This window comes from Cygnus atratus, chromosome 12 (genome assembly GCF_013377495.2).
Source record: "Cygnus atratus isolate AKBS03 ecotype Queensland, Australia chromosome 12, CAtr_DNAZoo_HiC_assembly, whole genome shotgun sequence".
Lineage (NCBI taxonomy): Eukaryota > Metazoa > Chordata > Aves > Anseriformes > Anatidae > Cygnus > Cygnus atratus.
This window is the reverse complement of record NC_066373.1, coordinates 20,327,745-20,335,974: the sequence shown is the minus strand read 5'-3', so window position 1 is coordinate 20,335,974 and position 8,230 is coordinate 20,327,745. Positions and strand designations below refer to the sequence as shown.

Here is an 8,230-nt window from a genome sequence, read left to right as displayed (position 1 = left end):
CTGATTTTCTATTTTAGAATTCTCTTTTAGAATCATTAAAGCAATTCAAGAACATGTCTTACACAATGTTATGAAGGAGGCAATGAGATCCTACTTCTCTACCATGGGATCAGCAAAGTCAGACTCCAAGAAACTTTTCTGAACAATAACTCACTTCATAAATCTAGTGAGTTCCTTCCTCAACATTGATTCTGTTTATGATACTTACATGATCACCAGTATTGTAGCATGTAAAAAAACCTCATACACCTTAAATTATCTATTTTCACAATATGCAAGTATGGTAGAGAGTCATGCTATTCCCATTTTGCAGACAGGAATGTGAAATGAGGTAAAACTTTACCACAAAGCACCCTAGTTGAAAACCTGTTTTTCAAAGTATTTCCTCAATATTCTTATTCTTTTCTTTACCCTCCTTTTGTCTGTTAATTTTAGTATTTGATTAATTATTTCTCTGGTCTAGAGGCTAATCCTAAAAACACTTTAACTAGATACATAGCTACTCCCCACATAGTTTTCTGACTAGGGTATACAATCGTGACTCTTTCAGAGATTGCATTTATTATAATGATAGGTCTTTCAGATAAGGATGTGTGGAAATATGTTAATAGTCACAAAATGATTACAAAATTTACTTAAGTAGACAAAATGAGTTTGTATTTGTACTTGCAAAATAAAATCTACTTAGTGACTCAGACTTCTGCAAACAGGTTCAGATCCCTGCACACACAGCAGAGGGAATTACATGTGACACAGTCAAGACAAAACACAACTACCAATCTTGTTAGAGTACTCCCATCCTAATTCTGAAAGATTCAGTACTGTATGCTTTTTTCCTGTTGATATTTCACAATATATCAAATATAATTACTTTAAAATAAATTACTTACAGTAAATAGTTTAGAAAGAACATTACGCATTTTGGAAAAGGCTATTCATGTAAGCATCTGTCCTTTCCAACAAGGAGCAAGAAGACACAGCTCAGACTTTTGGGATATTTCAAATGCATTAGCCTTTCAACCAGGCAACAACCTATTCGTCAAACATTCAACGATCTCCATTAGTTCAGTTTTTTCTGAGAAAGAGCTTAAATTCTCCCCTGAAAAATGCTCTTCATTGGCATTTCCTACTTTACACATCTGGATGAAATACTATTCCCAGAAAGTATTCGAAGTAGTGACCACACATACCCTTCAACAGGCACAGATCCTCTACACGTGTCTGCCTGATGGGAATCAATTGTCCTTTGGGGTCTCACTGTTACAAAACCCTTTTAGTCTTCTGTTAATTCCTATCGATACAGTCCACGTTTTTTCTCAGCGTACAACACACTCTCCAAAGTCCAAATCAAAGAGAGATGCACTAGTTTTCCTATAGAAAGCTCCCATCTCTGCTGTCAGCTCCTGAAGGCAGTCTCAACGTACATAAATGTCTAGCTTGAGACCGATTTCCTTCAAGCTTCTATTTTACATTCACAGTAAATGTGATGCTCAGCTGTTTCTTAAACACCCCTGGTTTCTCAGTCATTCCACATCTAAACATCGTTCAGCAGTCATCCAGATCACACTTGTCCTGGAAAGCCAGCTCTCACTGCACTCTCTGGACAGACGCGTGTCAGTCCGCTCTGGTACACAACACCTCACAGGTACAGCGTGCCCGGCCTCACCCTGGCCTACAACCATTACCTAATGGGCACAACATCCTGTGAGGGAGGGAGGTATTACTCTCTCCTATTTCACAGATGAAGAAACAGACAGTGTAAGCGATCTGCCCCGAGCCACCCAACGCGGCAGCGGGACAGCTGGGATTAGGACGATGCCCCCAGCCACCGGCATGCTCCCGCGTCCCCCATAAACCCAGGCCCAGGACTCCTCGTCAGCCAAAGCGATCCTCTCTGGGGCCAGACCCACGAGGGCAGATGGCTCAGTCTCCCGGAAAAGGGTTTATGCACCTAACTGTAATGAAAACGTGCAGGGCTTCATGTTTTAAACTTGCCACGACACATCCTAAAAGCCTCTGGCACCACTGACTGAATTTTAAAATCTACAAGATTTACAGAGAAACAATTCACTTTAAAAGCCACATTTTTTTTGATAATGTATGTATTAAATGAGACCCCAGAAAAACACCCAGAGTAAGAGCGGCTCCACAGTCTCCTCTTACTACCCTATGGTTTAAGCTTCTTAGAGCCTTTTAAGACGGATTGAACTAGAGGCTGTTGTCCAACTTTGTCACATCCAATAAACTCAGAGAAGTCTGACATGGCTTTCAGGTGAACCCTAATAGTTCCCATTTACATGTCTTAGTTAAACTGCCTGGAAGGATAGTTCAGCACTATAGACAAGCTAGGATCTCTAGGACTGACTTTCAGGACTGCCAAAAGGAAAAGGAATTTGAATCATACATCAGTACATGTGGATTTCTTCTGCACAGCAGCCCTTGAATATTTACAGACAGCAAGATTTCTTTACATTTAGATCATTCTTTTCCAGCTGCCTTATTAGTTGAAGGCCTGGACTGACGTCCCTTTCCCCACGATTAGCCAGTGCTGAGAAGCAGCCCTCTGCTTTCTACATAGATACACTGATACAGGAAAAAATAATTGGGCAACACATTTCATACTGTTGAAATGAAGTCCACCGAAGCTAGATTTTACAAGACATGACAACACACTAACGCCAAACTGACACAAATTCTCATCTATGCATTTTGGCTTTAATGGGTTAATTAGCTTGGGTGGATACAAATTTTAATTATCTGAGTTTGACATTAATGTCCTTGGAGTGTTGTCTGTAAGGATTTGGGGAATCATAGGCATTATTTTAGTTACTTCTGGAAACTGTGTGTTATACTGGGATTTGAATAGTAAGAACAGACAAGAAAAGTGAGAACAGGCTGATCTATTTTGAAACATAAGACTTTGTGAAACAGGACAAAGCCAAGGCTTGGTCTACCTTCTAGGTTCAGTCAGCCTTTGGGCGAGCTTTGTGGATATAAGACTGCGACAACTACAGGGTTTGAAAAAAAATCTCCTTTGAGGATAGGGAACTGGACATAATTTTAGGTTAAGCGTACCACAGAATTCTGTATGTAACTGAGATTTAGAGGTAAGATCTCTTCATCTTCCAATACATTTTCTCAGGTAGAAGGCAACCAATCCTATGATGGCTTTGTACACACACAGAGTGCTCATACAAGCCAACGGACAAACACCTACCTCACCCTGGCAGAGGCAGCTGAGACAACCTGTCGCTGAAGGCAGGAGCTCGGCGCTTCCCTCTGCCACCAAGGACTTGCTGGGCTGCCACCACCTCGCGTCAGATGCAGGGGAAGGCACATGGGGGAACCGCAGCACAGCACTGTGTATGCAAAATCTTTCATCTGCGATTTCTAGTGCAATTATGACTGACCCCTGAACAAAAAAGAATACCTACCATATAGGCTCTTAATGGAGAATATTAATACTACTGAGGATGGAGGTAAAGCATCATGCAACCTAATGAACATATCCACTTCTGAATTCTTTTCAGATGGCAGGTATTTCCTTGCAAAAGTACAGCACTACAGTAGAATTACAAGTACTATTAATGGTTCGAGTTATGGCACAGTATTATAAGTGCTTTACTTATTTTCTTGTTTTTCATTGTGTAAGTAGACTAATCACCTGAGGAATTTTAAGAGTATTTCAATAAATATATATATAAAATCTACAACAAAATATTTTTAAGCCAATAATCACCCAAACTACTGCAAGTTACTTGAAATAAGTAAGATCTACAGTTCTGTAGAAACCAGTATTTACTAAGAGCTTTTCAAAATACCCATCTACATTATTCTATTCTTTTCTGTTCATTCTTCTAGAGATGCATTTGTTTTAAGATTCAAAAGAGAATCCTGATAGCTTTTTGTGTATATGGATTTAAGCTCTCTTTGTGCAACATCATAAATATATTTGTTCTTTGTAACACCAACTACACTAGCTCCTTACAATGCAGAATTCTGTGATAGAGCCTTTGGTGAAGTAGCTTTGCACCTTTTAAGAGAACCTTTGTTCTGTTCTCCACATTCTCTTGGTGTCAAAACCAAAGTCGTTTGGATTTTCTTCTGCAAAAAATATGTGTAGGTAATTTGACTTTAGGAACACTAGGTAAATGCCACGCATTTCTCTTTTAGGTTCACACACCTCTGTAACTGCTCAAATTCTATGAATACAGTTAAATTCCTGCTAAATGTAGGAGGCTGGCATTCAGACAAGCTCCTCTGCTGCCCAGTAAGAATTACTAACAGGTAAGGGCTTCTCTGAACACAATACCTAACCAACAGAAAGGATTCTCCTTATTTTCTTCCGCTGTGTTCTGGTTAAAATACCTTGACCATGGTCCTGTGAGAAACCAAACACCTCTGGGAATGGCAGAGCAAATTTAGAGCACTTAGCGCTTCAAAGAATCAGCTCTTACTTAGCAAGGGTACGAAAGGAACTCATGGAGGTTACTAAACAAAAAAGCGATAATCTCAAAAAATGGTAAAATAGATTCAAAACCGCTGTGAAAAAATATTCTCCAGCATACATAAAAAACAGCAGAAAATGTTTTTGTTTGCCTTTTTTATTTTTTAATAAAGAAAAGCAACAGCTAGATTTCTTTGTAACATTACCCACACCTTTTGTTCTTTTCCCCAAAAAGTAAGTAGGCAAGTCTGTGTTATATTCTTTAGAATATAAAGCAAGCTATTTTCACCCTTGGATGAAACATTAAAACCTCTAAAGGCCTCACTCATACACAGATGGGAAATGGAAAGCCTTCCTATCGTGTATTTTGGAGACATTATCCTTTTTTTCTGGAAATGCTGATAAGGAACAAATTCAGCCTGGTCCTCATCCGCCTGGATCATCTTATTTATTAAAAACAATGGTATCTTTTAAACCCTGTATACTAAGCTATCGGTCAATTTTGATTGACACAAATATTTGTATTAAAGGTTACATACCGCAATTTACGATTGGGTACTATCACAATACTGTATGTTAATGTAATCAGTATTTTCATTTCATGAATTCATTTGCAGCATGACACTGCAAGGGTATTCTTACATATATTGAAGACACAGTTACTAAGTAGTTCAACAATTCTCCTTTAAGTGGGATTTTTTTTTATCTGATAAATTTTTAGCACAATAAAACCACTCCTAGTTTTGTGTGTGTGTTTTAATTTGCCACCTTTTAAAGTGTTTAGACACTTGGAATACCTAGCAAACTGAATTAATCCACAAATATTTACAAGAAAAATCTATTTAATTTCTTTCTATAGTAACTACCACAGGGACCATTGTAATGAAAAATTTCCCATCTTAAAGAACTAATGCGATTACTGATATAGGGAAAAAAAGTAATTTATATCATCACAAACACGTAAAAGATATAATCCCATATTCACAAAAAGAATCTTTATTCCCTCTTTGAATTCTGAGACAATACAGTCTTGCCTTGAGGAGAACAGAAATATCATGAAGTACCTTAAGCAAGATAATTGTAAGAGAAAAAACTACAATTGCATTATTGTTGTGCTAAACTGTGACATACTTAAAAAGCTAATTTCTTTATTATAATGGAATTTGGTGTGTGTATCCTTTAATCTACTTCAATATTTCTTCACATTTTACACACAAACATACGTGTAAAGTGTTTCCCATTATCAGTATTACCTGGTTTAACAAACTGCAACAAATTTAAAACAATTAAAAATACACTAGAGAATTCCATAAAGTTCACTAGATTTCTTTTTAACAGTTTTGGAGGTAACTGAACATCTAGAGATGTCACAAAAATGTGCAAAAAATGTGAGATTTATGCAACTTAGATATTATTCAAGGAGATACAATCAATATTTTATGAAAAAGTAACATTTGATATGAGTGACTGTCCCAAATTTTACCAAATACATTTCAACCAATCACAATGCTGAACAGCTTGCATCTAAATCAAAAGCTATGCAAACAAAAATATATCCCCAAAATAGGGCTTTCTACAGCTGTGGCAGTTAAAGTGCACTTACTTTCAAAATTCAGTACAGTCACCCTTCAATTTTTCCTTTCAATCAAATAAATTTTAACCAAGAAATTCATCTGCTGTGCCTGGGCATTTCTCTATTCCACAGAAGCAAACATTTGTTCCACTCGTTCTCCTTTAAAAAGTGAATTTAACAAGACTACTAAGACAAAAAGGATGACCTAATTAGCACTATTTAAAGCTTTTATATATAGTACGCTCCTAGTGCTGCCCCTAACTTCCAAGGCTTTTTTCATACTCAATCCTATCACTTGATTTATCTGGCACACCCTGTTACTGCTTAGGCATGCAAACTCATTTTGTGCATTTTCATATTTATCTAACATCAAGGAGTCAACCTGTAAAGAAACTTTTCTGTGAACCTCAATTAAATTAATTGTTAAGTCAGGGGTGGCCTCGACCAGACGGACTGCTGGTCACTGAAGGTCTTCACTGGGTAGACCCATGGAAAACCAGTCAAGGACAACAAAGAAAACCCCCAGAACTGGCAAGAAGTTAGCTACGAGTTAGAAGTCTACGTAACAGCCAGTCTCACTAGTAAAATTAAGTCCTGAACACATGCTCCCCTACTCTTCTTACCACACCAGGTGTGCTAAGCAATTAAACTGTCTTTTATTCCTTACAACTCTTAATTTCTGTGCAAGCACTGAGTTATTACTGCTACACTAATTAAGTTCATTCTGGTTATCTGAACAGATTTGACCAGCTAGTTATGAAAAAGCACCCAATTAAATATAGTAATACTGGGTACGAAATGCAGGTCATAGTAACAAACTACCAATGAAAACAGCCAGTTTTCTGTTCAGGAAGCAGCTGCACGACAAGCCCTCCTCTGGGCTGTTTGGGGCCTGGGCCTGAACATCGAAGCCTTCCCACACACGCAGGCCATAAGCACAGCACAGCTTCACTGCCTCAGGCACTGCTGACAGGCACATGGGGTGCTGGGGACCGCGCTCAGCGCCACCCCTGCAACCCAGCGCACCCTACTCACAAAACTCTTCTCCAGAAGACTGTGCACTAAAAATCAAATCGCGTTGTCTCAGTGTAACGATGGTGTTAAATGTACATCACCTTACAAAGCTGCTGTGCACACAGAATGCCAGTGAAAGCAGAAGTGACACCTATTAAAATATCTACAGTCCACTATACAAGAGACCTTAAACACTTATGAAGCACTAGTCTTTCACATTTGTGCCACAAGTGGAACACGTACTTTTTTTTTTCTAACTTGAATAAACAAATAAAATCTCCAATATCTCTAATTCACCATCATTTAATGTGGAATGGCTTTGTAAAGAAGAAAACTATCTGTAAAAGAAATACATACTTTTTGCAGAATCGTATGTACTAATATGGCTTTTATCATTCAAAACTGAGAATAGTCTTAAATAAAAAGTTTTTAGTTAATATCAGTGTTTTGGAGCCTCCCACTGGCAGCCATCACACAGCTGAAGTGAACTATCAGCTGAATGCAGGGTTTATATCCAGGCATCAATGACTATTTTGCTTTAAAAGAAATGAGTATTTCTGAGTTCATATTTTAAATGCAATTTAAAAGATCATAAAGGAAAAGAACCCAGCATTTACTGTGTGTCTCCCAGCAGACTACTTAATGTTCAAACATCTACTATGCAAAGGTCAAATGATTTCACTGAATGTAACTGTGACAAAAATATTCTGCAGCACTGAAAAAAAAAAAAAAGATGATCAAGGAGAGAGACATGGACCTGAGATCTTGCAAGACTCACAAATAAATAATGTATATTCAGTTCAATAAGAAATAAAACTGCAAAGTGATGTCAGGAGAATGAGATTAAGAGAGATAATAGGTAAAACAAATTATATACTTTTGTATACTTTTGGTAATCTTCATAAAGGAATATTTTAAAGTAATACAGCAAATTATTTTTTATAAAAAAACTTTTCTTACACTAATATTGTTTGCATAGAATTGAAAAAAATGTATTCAAGACAGGGAACCTCTGATGTATTCTGCTGCAAGCAGCAATGTGGATAGCTGAACTTATAAACAAAAATCCAAAGTAAACACTTATGCTGGTTGTAACATACAGAGGGGTAAAGCTGCAGGAAGCATTCATTCAGGAATGAGACAGATTACAGGTAAAATTGATGTGAAAAAAATATTTAATCAAATGCTTATCTGAA

At 37.4% G+C, this 8,230-nt stretch overlaps 1 protein-coding gene across 2 annotated transcripts in view; it reads right to left on the bottom strand.

Annotated features, from left to right (window-relative positions):
• The window catches only part of URI1 (URI1 prefoldin like chaperone), a 41,155-nt gene that overhangs the window by 14,327 nt on the left and 18,598 nt on the right, over nt 1–8,230 (bottom strand). The gene's annotated exons all lie outside the window — the stretch shown is intronic.